The sequence below is a fragment of the Acomys minous genome (genome assembly GCF_964271855.1).
Source record: "Acomys minous genome assembly, chromosome: 5".
NCBI classification, from domain to species: domain Eukaryota; kingdom Metazoa; phylum Chordata; class Mammalia; order Rodentia; family Muridae; genus Acomys; species Acomys minous.
Window position 1 is genome coordinate 128,650,746 of NC_140494.1, and position 11,635 is coordinate 128,662,380.

At 50.1% G+C, this 11,635-nt stretch overlaps 1 protein-coding gene across 2 annotated transcripts in view; it reads left to right on the forward strand.

Moving 5' to 3' along the window:
- The first annotated feature begins 3,578 nt into the window (after positions 1-3,578).
- ANXA2 (annexin A2) overlaps positions 3,579-11,635 on the forward strand; it is a 44,148-nt gene continuing 36,091 nt past the window's right edge. Inside the window, exon 1 of one of the 2 annotated variants that reach the window (XM_084781584.1) lies at positions 3,579-3,714. The gene's annotated coding sequence lies outside the window, so the exon portion shown is untranslated. Of the gene's footprint in view, positions 3,715-4,054; positions 4,149-11,635 lie in introns of those variants that run through there. The other variant, XM_084781585.1, reaches the window with a different exon arrangement.

Sequence of the window (11,635 nt, forward strand, 5' to 3'; positions counted from 1 at the left end):
TTTTGGCTTTGTTATTGTTTTTTGGGTTTGTCTGGCTTGGTTTGTTTGTTTGCTTGTTTTAAAGCAGGGTCTCCCTGGCTGGCCTTGACTTCACAGTGTAGCTGAGGATGACCCTGACCTCTGACTTTTCTGTCTCTGTGCTTCTGTACTAGGCTTATCGGTACTTCCTCCCCTAAAAAGAAAAGAAAATTTTAAAGAAAAAAAAAAATCAGCCGAGCATGGTGATGCACTGTAATCCCAATACTCGGGAGGCAGAGACTGGTGATCACTGTGAGTTTGAGGCCAGCCTGGTCTACAAAGTGAGTCCAGGGCAGCCAAGGCTACACAGGGAAACCCTATCTTGAAAACTCAAAAAAAAAAAAAATCTTCCTGGAAGCTGCAGTGCATTCCAGAATGTTGCACAGTATAACCTTTTATCCAAACAGTTTTACTTGCAGATGTTCTTTGCAATGAGTCATTGGTCTGGTTCGCGGCCTCACTTCTGTTGTACCATCAACACTGGATCCTCACTGGATCCTCACTGGGACTCCCCTGTGTCGTGGCAATCCTTTGGATCTGCAGAACCAGCCCTTTCATGTAGTCTGCAGTTCATAGGTGGGGTGGATGTTGGGGTGGGCCAACTCAAAGCCCTGGATTTGAGCCAGGGACCAATTCAGCTAATACACTCAGCTTTTTTTTTTTAAATGTGCCTGCAGGGATGTCTCTGTGAGGATGTTGGATGCCCTAAAACTGGAGTTACAGACAGTTGTGAGCCGCCATGTGGGTGCTGGGTCTTGAACCTGTGTCCTCTGAAAAAGCAACCAGTACTTTTACTGCTTAGTCCTCTCTCGTCTCCCACAGTCAGCATTTTGTTGTTGTTGTTTATTTGTTTTTTGAAGCAGGGTCTTTCTGTGTAGCCCTGGCTTTCCTGAACTCGCTTTGTAGACCAGGCTGGCCTCAAACTCACAGAGATCTGCCTGTCTCTACCTCCCAAGTGCTGGGATTAAAGGTGTGCGCCACCACGCCCAGCTCCATAGTCCGCTTTTTAATTTTTAATTTTTAAAGATTTTTTTTTTCCTGGTGGGCAGTGGTGGCAGACGCCTTTAATCCCAGCACTCAGGAGGCAGAGGCAGGTGGATCACTGTGAGTTCGAGGTCAGCCTGGTCTACAAAGTGAGTCCAGGACAGCCAAGACTACACAGAGAAACCTTGTCTTGGGGGGTAGGGGGTAAAGATTTACTTATTTTATAGCATATACAGCATTCTGCTTACATATATGACTGTACAACACAAGAAGGCATCAGATCTCATTATAGATGGTCATGATCCACCATGTGGTTGCTGGGATTGAACTCAGGACCTCTGAAAGAGCAGTCAGTGCTCTTAAACCACTGAGCCATCTCTCCAGCCCCCATAGTCAGCTATTTAATATGGATTCAATGGGTCCTGAACTCTGTCCCTCATGCTTTCAAGGCATTTATCCTTCTCCCCCACCCCCACTCCATCTGATCTTTCTGTGGATTTTTACAAACTATCCATTCAGGGCATTCAGCGTAATACAGCTACAGCCTCACAATGGTCAATTCGATTTCCAAACTACCCTGAATGTGTATCAGTGACAGTCCCCTCAGACTGGCTTCTGATAAGACATGTGCCCCCTGAACTTTCTGACAGGAGAAACGAAATCTCCATACAGAATGTAGCATGCTAAGGAGACCGGACAAGAACAAAGACCTTGTTTTTTGATGAGATCAATTCAAAGTTTAGCAGGCCCGTGAATAAGCACCTGGCCACGTGCCAGGGATTCTTTTGGCTATTTGGTGGCTTTTACATGTTTCACATGATGTCTGTTAAGTGTCATTTCCGCTAGAGGACCTCCCACCCTCCCACACACTTAGCAGGAGTATGGGATGGAGCCTGCCGGGCTGGGTGGGACTAACTCAGGGAAGCTGGCTCTCGCTGGCTGGGACAGTAAGCCTGCGTCTTCTTATGTTCCAGGGTGTTCACACCCAGCAGACAGACAAACGTGGTTTCTGTCTTTAAAGCTGTCCACATTGAAGAGCTGTGAATGGAAACCAAACATTGTATCAAAAGGGATATGTTGGGGGCTGGAGAGGTGGCTCAGAGGTTAAGAGCACTGACTGCTCTTCCAGAAGTCCTGAGTTCAATTCCCAGCGACAACATGGTAGTTCACAACCATCTATAATGTGATCTGATGCCCTCTTCTGACCTGTAGGCGTACACGTAGGCAGAACACTGTATACATAATAATAAATAAATACATCTTTTTTTAAAAAGGGATATGTTGTTTTTTACTTGTCATTCTGCTGGGGCTTGTGTGTAACTAACTCCTCGTGACAGGGCTGGGCAGTCCAGAGCCTGTGCTGGGAGGAGAGAGCGCAGCAGGGGCCAACTTCACAGCTAACTGGCATGTAATAGTGGGCACTGCACCTAGAGTCTCTTCCCCTGACTGTCATCCTCTTGTTCCCCCGGGGTGGAAAGTATAAACTGATGTTGAAATCAGAAGGGAGTAGGGCTGGGAAGACAGCTTGTGGCCCAAGCACAAGACCACAGTTCAAGGCTTATTGGCCAGCCAGTCTAGCCTAATTTGTGTGCTCCAGGACAAAAGGATACCATGTGTCCAGTTCTGTAACAAGGTGGACCATTGCTCCCTGAGGAACAGCGTCCTGGAGGCTGACTGACATCTGCTCGCCTTCTACATGTGACACATGTGAACCACAGGCACTCATACCTACGTGAGAAAGAACCATTAGGACCAGGAGAAAAGAGGTTGTGTGTGTGAGGAGGGAGCTTAAAGACCTAATGTGGCTGGGCGGCCCTTAATCCCAGCACTCAGGAGGCAGAGGCAGGCGGATCTCCCCGTTTCAGATCAGCCTCATCTACAGAGTGAATTCCAGGACAGCCAGATCTACACAGAGAAATCCTGTCTCGAAAACCAAAAGCAAAACAAATCGCCTAGTGTAAAAGGTGTTCGGGATCCTTCTGCTAGCCTGAGGTTTGATGCGGTGTGTGCAACCACACGGAAACACAGTTCACTCCTGCGTTTGTCTGTGTGACTCCCCTGGAAAAGCTGACTAGAAAAGAAACAGTAAAACTCAGAGAAGCAATTGGTCAACGCATGAGGAAAAAAAAAAACCTCAATAACCTACAATTAGGACAGACAGGAGGACCTGACGTGTCTAGGTCTCCCTGACTGGCTGGACGCATTCCTGCTTTGGTTTCCAAGGCAGAGTAGGCTCTGTAGGGCAAGACCCAGGCAACCGCTGGGTCCAGCTGGTGACTAGAGGTTAAGCTAATATGTTTGGCTCAGAGGACTCCAAACATATGTCTTGAAACAATTCTACTCTCCACTACCTCACCACCCGCCTAGAAGCCTAAAAGCAGAAGAAGTGAATTGGGCAAGCCAGTCTGCTGAAATCTTAATTACCCATAGCCTGGCAGAGCCCTGGGCCCTACTCTAGGAGTAAGGGGGATGGGTGGAGGCTTGTTGGGCCTGGGGAGGTGGTGGGGCTGTCACGTAGGGCAGGGCAGGGCAGGGCCTGGGCTGTGTTCCAGGGAGGGTGAGTCACGCAGAGGAGGGTCGGAAGAAGCCGAGGAGGGAGGGGAGGCGGGGCGGCCTCGCGCAGGGAGGATGGGGCGGGTATAAAAGCCCCACCCAGCCCAGCCGGGCTGCTCGGCTTCTAGGGAGGCTCTCTGCGCTAGGTGCCCAGCCCAGGTAAGGGAGGCGCGGCCCGGCCGCCCGCTATGGCCTCGGGGTTGCGGAGCTGAACCCTGAGCGGGCAGGCTCCGGGCGATGGGGACCCCGGGAGGCATGAAGAGAAGGTTCTGCAGCAGAGTTGCAAAGTGTCCCGCGCGGGGTCGTGACCGGGCTCTTTGCGTGCCACTCTCCTGGGGGCTCAGGGCAGAAGTGTGTAGTGGAATTGTGCTTCCCCTCGAAGTCTCCTGGGAAGCGGGGAGACCCTCTGTGTGTGGGGGCGGGGAAGAGCCGAGGGGCGCAGCGTTCCAGACGCGCTAGGTGCTAACGGAGGAGGAGGGGACTGGGTGTGGCTGCCGGGGAGCCTCTGGCCCAGCAGTGGGAAGTCTGGACTTTTTGCCTTCGCCCTCCGCACTGCGATCTCTCACTCCGGACCATAATTCCTGCAATTTCAGGTGAATTTCCTTGCAACTGACAGATATGCACTTGAAGTCGGAGCAGGGTACATGGGGGAGGCTCCTGGGGCACCAGAACCTCATGTCTTGAGTAGCCCAGTGTCCTTCTTTGCCCATGAAACAATCTTAGCTCAGTCTTTGTCATGAACTCTAGATTGTCTGGTAGGACAGCGACCTTAGACTTCATTCCTTATGGGATACCCACTGGATAGAACGTGTGCAGAAAGAAGTGTGCCGTTGCCCCCCCCCCGCCCCGCCCCTCCTACTCCCCAGTGGTTGTAGGGGAAGTTACCTTGACTGCGCAGATGCCACCATGAGTCAGTTGATAGGGCCTAGAGAAAAGGGCGTGGCTCCTGGGCCGCAGGTTCCAATGCTGACATGGAGGGCTGTGGTTCCAAAAGTTTATCTATGAAGGTGGTTTTTGAACTCTTGTTCTTAGCGCCACCCACACTGAGTTTATTGAAGGTTTCTGAAAACAAGTCCATTCAAAAATAGATAAGTAAAGCACACTGAAAAAACAGCGTCATACAAATGTTAAAAAAAAAAACTGTTACTTGAGACATAGCGGTAATCTCAGGAGCCGGAGGCAGCAAGATCTCGAGTTTGAATCCAGCCTGAGCTACAAAGTGAGTCCTTGTCTCAAAACAAACAAACAAACAAACAAACAAAGCAAGAGCTGATGATCTAGATCATTGGTAATGTACCCTAGTAGGGTGAGCTTCATTTGCAGAACCGGAAGGAATTATTCATTTGTGTAGTAGTTTGCCATATTTAACTCCAGCACTTAACAACAACCATAAACTCTTGGAATCCGGTCTTCAGCCTGTGGCACACAGGGGTGTCATTAAGTGAGTCTGCAACTTGGCTAGGAAGCCACTCCCCTGCCCCAACCCTACAACACTTTAGTCCTTGGAATCCCAGGCTAGCACTGGGGGGAAAATGCCTCACACTGTATTTGAGTGCTGCCTAATGGCCGGGGAGCAGTAAGAGAGACACTCTGTGGATAGGAAGAAGAAATCACTGACTGGGGTCCAGGTCTTGATTAAATCATATCAGCTGGGAACCGCATCTTCGCTCCTTCTCCTCTTTTCCCAGCTTTCCTTCTGCCTCCTTGCAGCCTGTGTGCCTTGCTGTGTCCCTGATGGCTTTGGGGACCTGCGTCCCTCTCCATGCCCACTTCCTTCTCACTTCAGAGCGTGCTACACCCAGCCAGTCTGTGGCTCTGAGTCAGGGAACTGGGAGATGGCAGAGGAAACCAGCACAGGGCCCTGTCCTCTTCCGCTGGTGTTTCTGCAGACGTGCCCATGGCCTCTGCTCCACAGAGGTGGGGAGACCTCCTAGGTGCATCTCTCTGGTGAGGGTTTCCTGTGTGTGGGGTATAGGTTCATGAAGTTTTGCCAACTAGCCAGACAGCACTTGAGGCTTGGACTGAGAGCTTGGGCTTGGACTGACGCCTTGACGTTTCACATCCTGTGTCTTTGAGCTATTAAAGTACCCTATTGATTGGCATTAGGCAGGCAGTCTTGGTCACTGGCTTCCTGGCTAATTTCTGATTTAAGTAGTTTTCCTGGCAAGGCAGGCACTCTTCTAAATCACTATTGATTTTTGAGGACTGTGGTTTCTCCCTGCACCTTTGGGCCTGGATTAATGTGTGTGAGCGTTCATGGGGACTTTTGTTCTAATTCTTGCCTTGTGCAGGGATCTCTTTCATTGGGGGAAAGGTGGATGTGTTACAAAGGAAATCCAGGCACTGGGGGCTGTGTTAAACATGCATTTGTTTCATAAACTGTCTTTTAGGTATCCACGGTGTCCTAATCAGGGTTATGGTACTGAGGCTCCAACAGTGGACTAGACACACATATGCGTGCATATGCACACAATGGGCACACACACTCATGCTAGCACACTAACACAGACCTTGCTTTCTAGATTTTTAGTCTATTGAGGAAAGAAAAAAAAGAAAGAAAAGAAAAGTGAATTAATTCTACAGATAGCAATTTGATTTGACGTTTTTTATGTTTTCCCAAATGAATATTTCCCAAATGAATATTCACTCCCAAACCCAGCTGGACCTTTCCTCCCCCACCCCCACTTCTACCCAGCTGTCTCATAGAACTGGACATGGGCTGAGTTATCCCAAACAAGTGTACAGAGTCCCTGGAATTAACTGGTTTTCAGAGCAACTGTGAGACTTGGGTTGAAGTTGCTGTTCTCTTTTTTCTGCACCTACAAACAATTCCCCTCTTTGCTTCCCTAGGCCACACCCATCTCTAGCTGTGGGCCGCGAGAGAGGAAATTCCAGGCCTTAGCAGAAAAATCTCTCCACCCATTGAGTCTGGATGGATTTTTCTCTTGTTGTTAGAGCCAGTGCCTGCCCGTGTGGTTGAGGGGGCCTGTGATTCTGGTCTCCATGTGCTTCCATTAGAGGGGCCACACGGACGGTGACAAGTGTTCTGAGCTCAGATCTTCTTAGGGCACCCAAGTGGTCAGAGTTCTAATCCCAGACTTGTGTGGACGCTCTGACCGCACGCAGTGGCCGTGGCATAAAACCGTTTGTCTGTGCCCTTTGTCTCCTGGCCACACCCGAAGGACACTCGCAGCTCAGAGGAGTCATAAGGCCACGTGGATCTTCTGCCTCCCTTCCTCCCTGCCTCCCTTCCTCTCTGCCTCCCTTCCTCTGCCTCCCTTCCTCTCTGTCCCCCTTCCTCCCTGCCTCCCTTCCTCTCTGTCCCCCTTCCTCTCTGCCTCCCTTCCTCTCTGCCTCCCTTCCTCTGCCTCCCTCTTTGCCCTCTGGCTCTCCTATTGGCTATTCCTCTGGCTGCTGTGGTTCCCATGTTGTCCTGAGGCAGAGCTAGGGTGGGTGGTCACATCCAGATAATGTGGAGATGGAGCTGGGTACCAGCTGCTTGTTACAAACGGGAAGAGGCGACCCTAAGATGAGCTGGCAGGCTGTAGGATGCTGATCAGAGGCTGGGGATGGGCACTCCCAGGCCCGAATGGGTGGAGCTGGGCCTGGATTTTATACGCACAGTCCTAGGTAGAGAAAGGAAATCGAGAAAGAAGGCTGTGTTGGAAAAGAACAAAGCAGGACTTGAAACAGAAAGACCCAGCCTGTGAACCATTCCAGATTGCCACTGACCCACCTGCCATATGCCAGGAGTCAGGAGGGAAGTAGAAGTCGCAGGCCCCATGGCTAGAGGCATGGAAGATGGCCTCTACACACTCAATGCTGGTGTGCACAAGGAAAGGCAGGTCCGGGCAAGGTGACATCTGTTGTGATTCTCTGTGGCTTAAAGCCTCACTGAGATTTCCATTGGTCAAGACAGAGTGCTTCTGGTAGAGGGGCAGATAGTATTGAGCATGCCGAAAGGAGAGCTAGTGGTCTAGCCTGGGCATGTACATGTGTGTGCTTGTACACCAGTGCAAAGATGGTACTGAAGGACTAATAGCGTGGCAGGGTGAGAACGGGTAGAGTACCTGCCTAAGATCTACCTTGGCTATGTAAGGAGTTTGAGGCCCGGCTGTGCTACAGGAGAGACCTTGTCTAAAGGCAGAGAACAGGCAGGAGCGGGGGTGGGGTGGGGTGGAAGAGAGAAGAAACCACAAACCTAAAGACAGGGAGGTAGGTTCAGCGTGCGGTGGGGTATCTTGCACTTGGGCTTGTCTCTGGCAGCCGAGCCCTGGTGGCAGAAGCCTAGTGTGTGAGCCATAAGACACTGAGGTTGAATTATAGAAGTTCAGGCTGCCTTTCCCAACCCTGAACGTGTCCCACGCCAAATGACATCATTCTTCCTCGCTGACCTCTTTCCACCCACTCCAACTCTGTTAGCAGGGGCTCCCGAGGCAAGAGTGGCAGTACTCGTAGCTAGCAAACAAATATTGATTCAGACCGGACAGCCGGAGAGACAGCGAGCGCCCGAGGGGCCTCTTGCTGAGTCTGATCAAGGCCGTGGGCAGAATTCCAGGAATCCTGGGGCTTGACTTGGCCCTGTGACTCAAGCATTAATCAGAACCATAAAACTAAGGGGGAAAGTATGTGCCTTCCAGAAGGCTCTGTCGGGGCGGAGGGTGGGGTACAGTGGGAACTCCCTCACCCATCGTCCATGGTTTTTTTTTTTTTGGTTTAAAATCCCAGTGTGGTTTGCACACTGTGGTGTCCAGGCCCTACAGGAAGGGCTGTGGTGGGGAAACCCATTCCTCCCACCCCAACCCAGCTCGGCTTTAAAATCCTGGCTTGAGGCCAACCATGGTTGCTAGGCATCTGTTTTGGGGGTAACCCAACAACACTGCTGTGTCTTTTCAACTACTCTCCAAATGGGTGTGTCTCAGAAACTGCTGGGTTGGAGTCTCTACAGGCCAGCCCTGTCTCAACAGGCTCTTGGTTTTTTGTGCCCATTAATATCTGGGCTTTCTGGAACTAGCATGTTTAATTCAGTGAATTGTGGTTTTACTGTTTTCTTATGTTTCCAGCGTTGCCTGTGAGGTTCCCCACCCCCACCCCAGACTTTTTGCAAACGTTTGTGTTTCGCTTTCCTTTTGCAAGAGAGAGGTTACAAACCAACTTCAGTTGTGCTTTTCTGTCACTGTTGTAACTACAGTTTTTGGGAAAAAAAACACAATAAAATGTAGTAAGATCTAGTTATCAATTGTTTTGTTGTTTGTTTGTTTCTTTGCTTTTTATAAACCAAACCCCAAAGTTATTTGTAAAACGGATTAAGTAGATGACTGAGCGGCCTTACAACACCTCTGCAGAGTCCCTCACTGCCAAGCTGTGTCCTGAGAGCCTTGTGGCAGCTGAGCCTCATTGATTAATGTTTCAAGGCCACAGGAGACAGTCTGTTCCCTTCATTTAGGGAGGCGCTGAGGCAGTCCCTGCTTTCCCACCAGTGGGGGTGGGGTACTTCAGATTGCTGGAGCGGGGTGTGGCTTTCAGAGTCTCCCAGGACTTGGCTGGTTTCTTTTCTCAAACAGAAACACCTGCCTGAGAAAGAGCCCTTTTCACAGTGTGGCCAAGTGCAGCCAGGTCCCAGCCCGCCCTGGGAGGGAAGGCCCTGGCAGAGTTCTCATGGACAGATAGCTCACCAGATAGTTCCTTCTGGTATGCAGGTCGAAACTCGTTGGTCAGATGGGTGAGGCTGAGGTACTGGGAGGAGAGACATAGTTCTGGGGAGCAGACTGCCAGAAAGGGAGGGTGGATCTGCCTGCAGTGAAGGTACCCGGACTTTTACATTTTGGAGGAGCTAGGAGTTAGTTCAAGGAGGATCCTCTCATGTGTAATGTGAACTTTTTTTTTTAAAGACAGGGTCTCATGTAGCTCAGATTAGCCTCAAACTCAAAATGTAGCCTAGGATGACTTTCTCACCCTCCTACTTCCAGCTCCTAAGAGCTGAGATTGCAGGTGTGTACCTTCACACGGGGCTTGTTTGTTTGTTTGTTTTTTGAGACAGAGTTTCTCTGTGTAGCCTTGGCTGTCCTGGACTCACTTTGTAGACCAGGTTGGCCTTGAACTCACAGCAATCCACCTGCCTCTGCCTCCTGAGTGCTGGGATTACAGGTGTGCGCCACCATGCCTGGTTTAACACCCAGCTTTTTGTAGAGCTCTTTTTAATCTTGTGTTTTGGTTAATGGGTATTATTCGGCCTAACCACTTTGCCCCTTACATGTTCCACCATTTCTGTGACCAAACTTAGCTTCGCACCATTCATTCAGGGTCACCACATGACATGACTTCCTGGGTTTCCTGAGGTGGGCTGGGGCTGTATCTCTCCCCAATCGCTTCCGTATCCCTCCATCCCTGACATGTTCCTCTGGCTAGTGACTCATCCCTCTCAGCTTACGTATAGAGGCCTCCCCATTAGGCCCTGCCCTGAGCCACTCTACATCCTTGATCCTTGTAACATAATATCTCCACTGAAGGACCGTTGGGGTGAGGTCTAAGGGACAAAGGCAGGGCACTCAAAAGTACTGGGGTATAGCCCTGCCCTGCTGCGGGCCACGGCTAGTCTTTAAGTGTCTCTCAGACAGGTGGTGTATTCTTACCTTTTCTGGTTGCACTTGGGAGGAGGAGGGGCTTATTTCAGCTTACAGTTGTAAGTGGATACTGTCCGTAACAGCAGGGAAGGCAGGGCTGCAGGAGCTTGAGGAGGCACTGGTCACATCGCATGCACAGTCAGGAAGCAGAGCGAACCATCCTCAGCATATTGTCTTTGTTTGTTATTTTTCGTAGCCTGTGACAGAAGCTCATGGCACAGTGTCACTCACATTTAAGATGGGTCTTCCCATTTTAATGACCCTAAACTAGGAAACACCCCACGGAAACATCCAGAGGTGTGTCTCCATGGTAACTCTACGCCTACCCCAGTCCTCAGCAAAGACCTTCCATTACAGGTAGGAAGCTGTGGTTCAGAAGGCTTCATCTGTGGAGTGCAGTCTTGGCGCGTGTTTATTCTGAGTTTGCGTGCGACCTGACCGTTGGTACCTGGGTCTATAAACTCCACTAGTAGCACAAAGGCCTTTTCTGACCTTAGGAGTCGCAACACGCTGACCCAATCTCATTACTCAAACTAATGTTTTGGCAATTGTTGTGAGAGGCAAAGCCCACACTGTTTTTTTTTTTTCCTAGCAACTGCTCAGTCCTCCTCAGAGAAACTGCACAGCCAGGGGATAAGGTGAAGAAGCAAAGGCTGTATTTTATTTCTAAGCTAAAATAGGGTTGTCATTAAACTTGCATGAGATGGGAAACATTTATGGATATGAGCCTTAGATATTGCTTGTCAGTGCCTGTGACTTTGGGGTTATTATGATTTTTTGGATTTCTCTTTTTGGTACAGAATAGTTGTGATATAAATGTGGCTTACATTAAAAACTGCTCTTAACCTGCATGTTTGGAGGCTGGAGAGATGCCTCACTGGTAAGGAGTGCTTGCTATGCAGTGAGGACCAAACTTCAAAGCTCAGCACAAAGGCAGCAAGCCAGGTGTCCCAGCTCTGAAATGTGCTGGGACAGGAGGATGCCTGGGCTGCTGGCCTCAGCTTACTCCGGACAATGTGGGTTCCAGGTGCAGAGAGAGAGATGCTGCTTCTAAAGAAACAGAGAGTGGTAGAGGAGGACACCCTCACGATCACACAGACGAGTTTGAATAGATGCACACAGACAGACAGACACAGACACACACACAGAACACACACACGCGCACACACACAGACACATACACAGAACAGACACACACACACACACACACACACACACACACACACACACACACCACACACACGTGCATGCACACTCGAGTCTGTCACCTACTTTGCAGAATATATACTCTTCATTCGTGTTGGGGTGTGGTAGGGGACACGAGGAAAAGTATACTTCCAGCTTTGAGTCGTGGGTAACTATGTGCTATTTCACTACTTCTCAAATGCAGGGCACTGAACCCTGAATGAATGAAGGGACTTGGTGTAGAAAGGCTGGAGAGAGCTGTGTGGGATGGG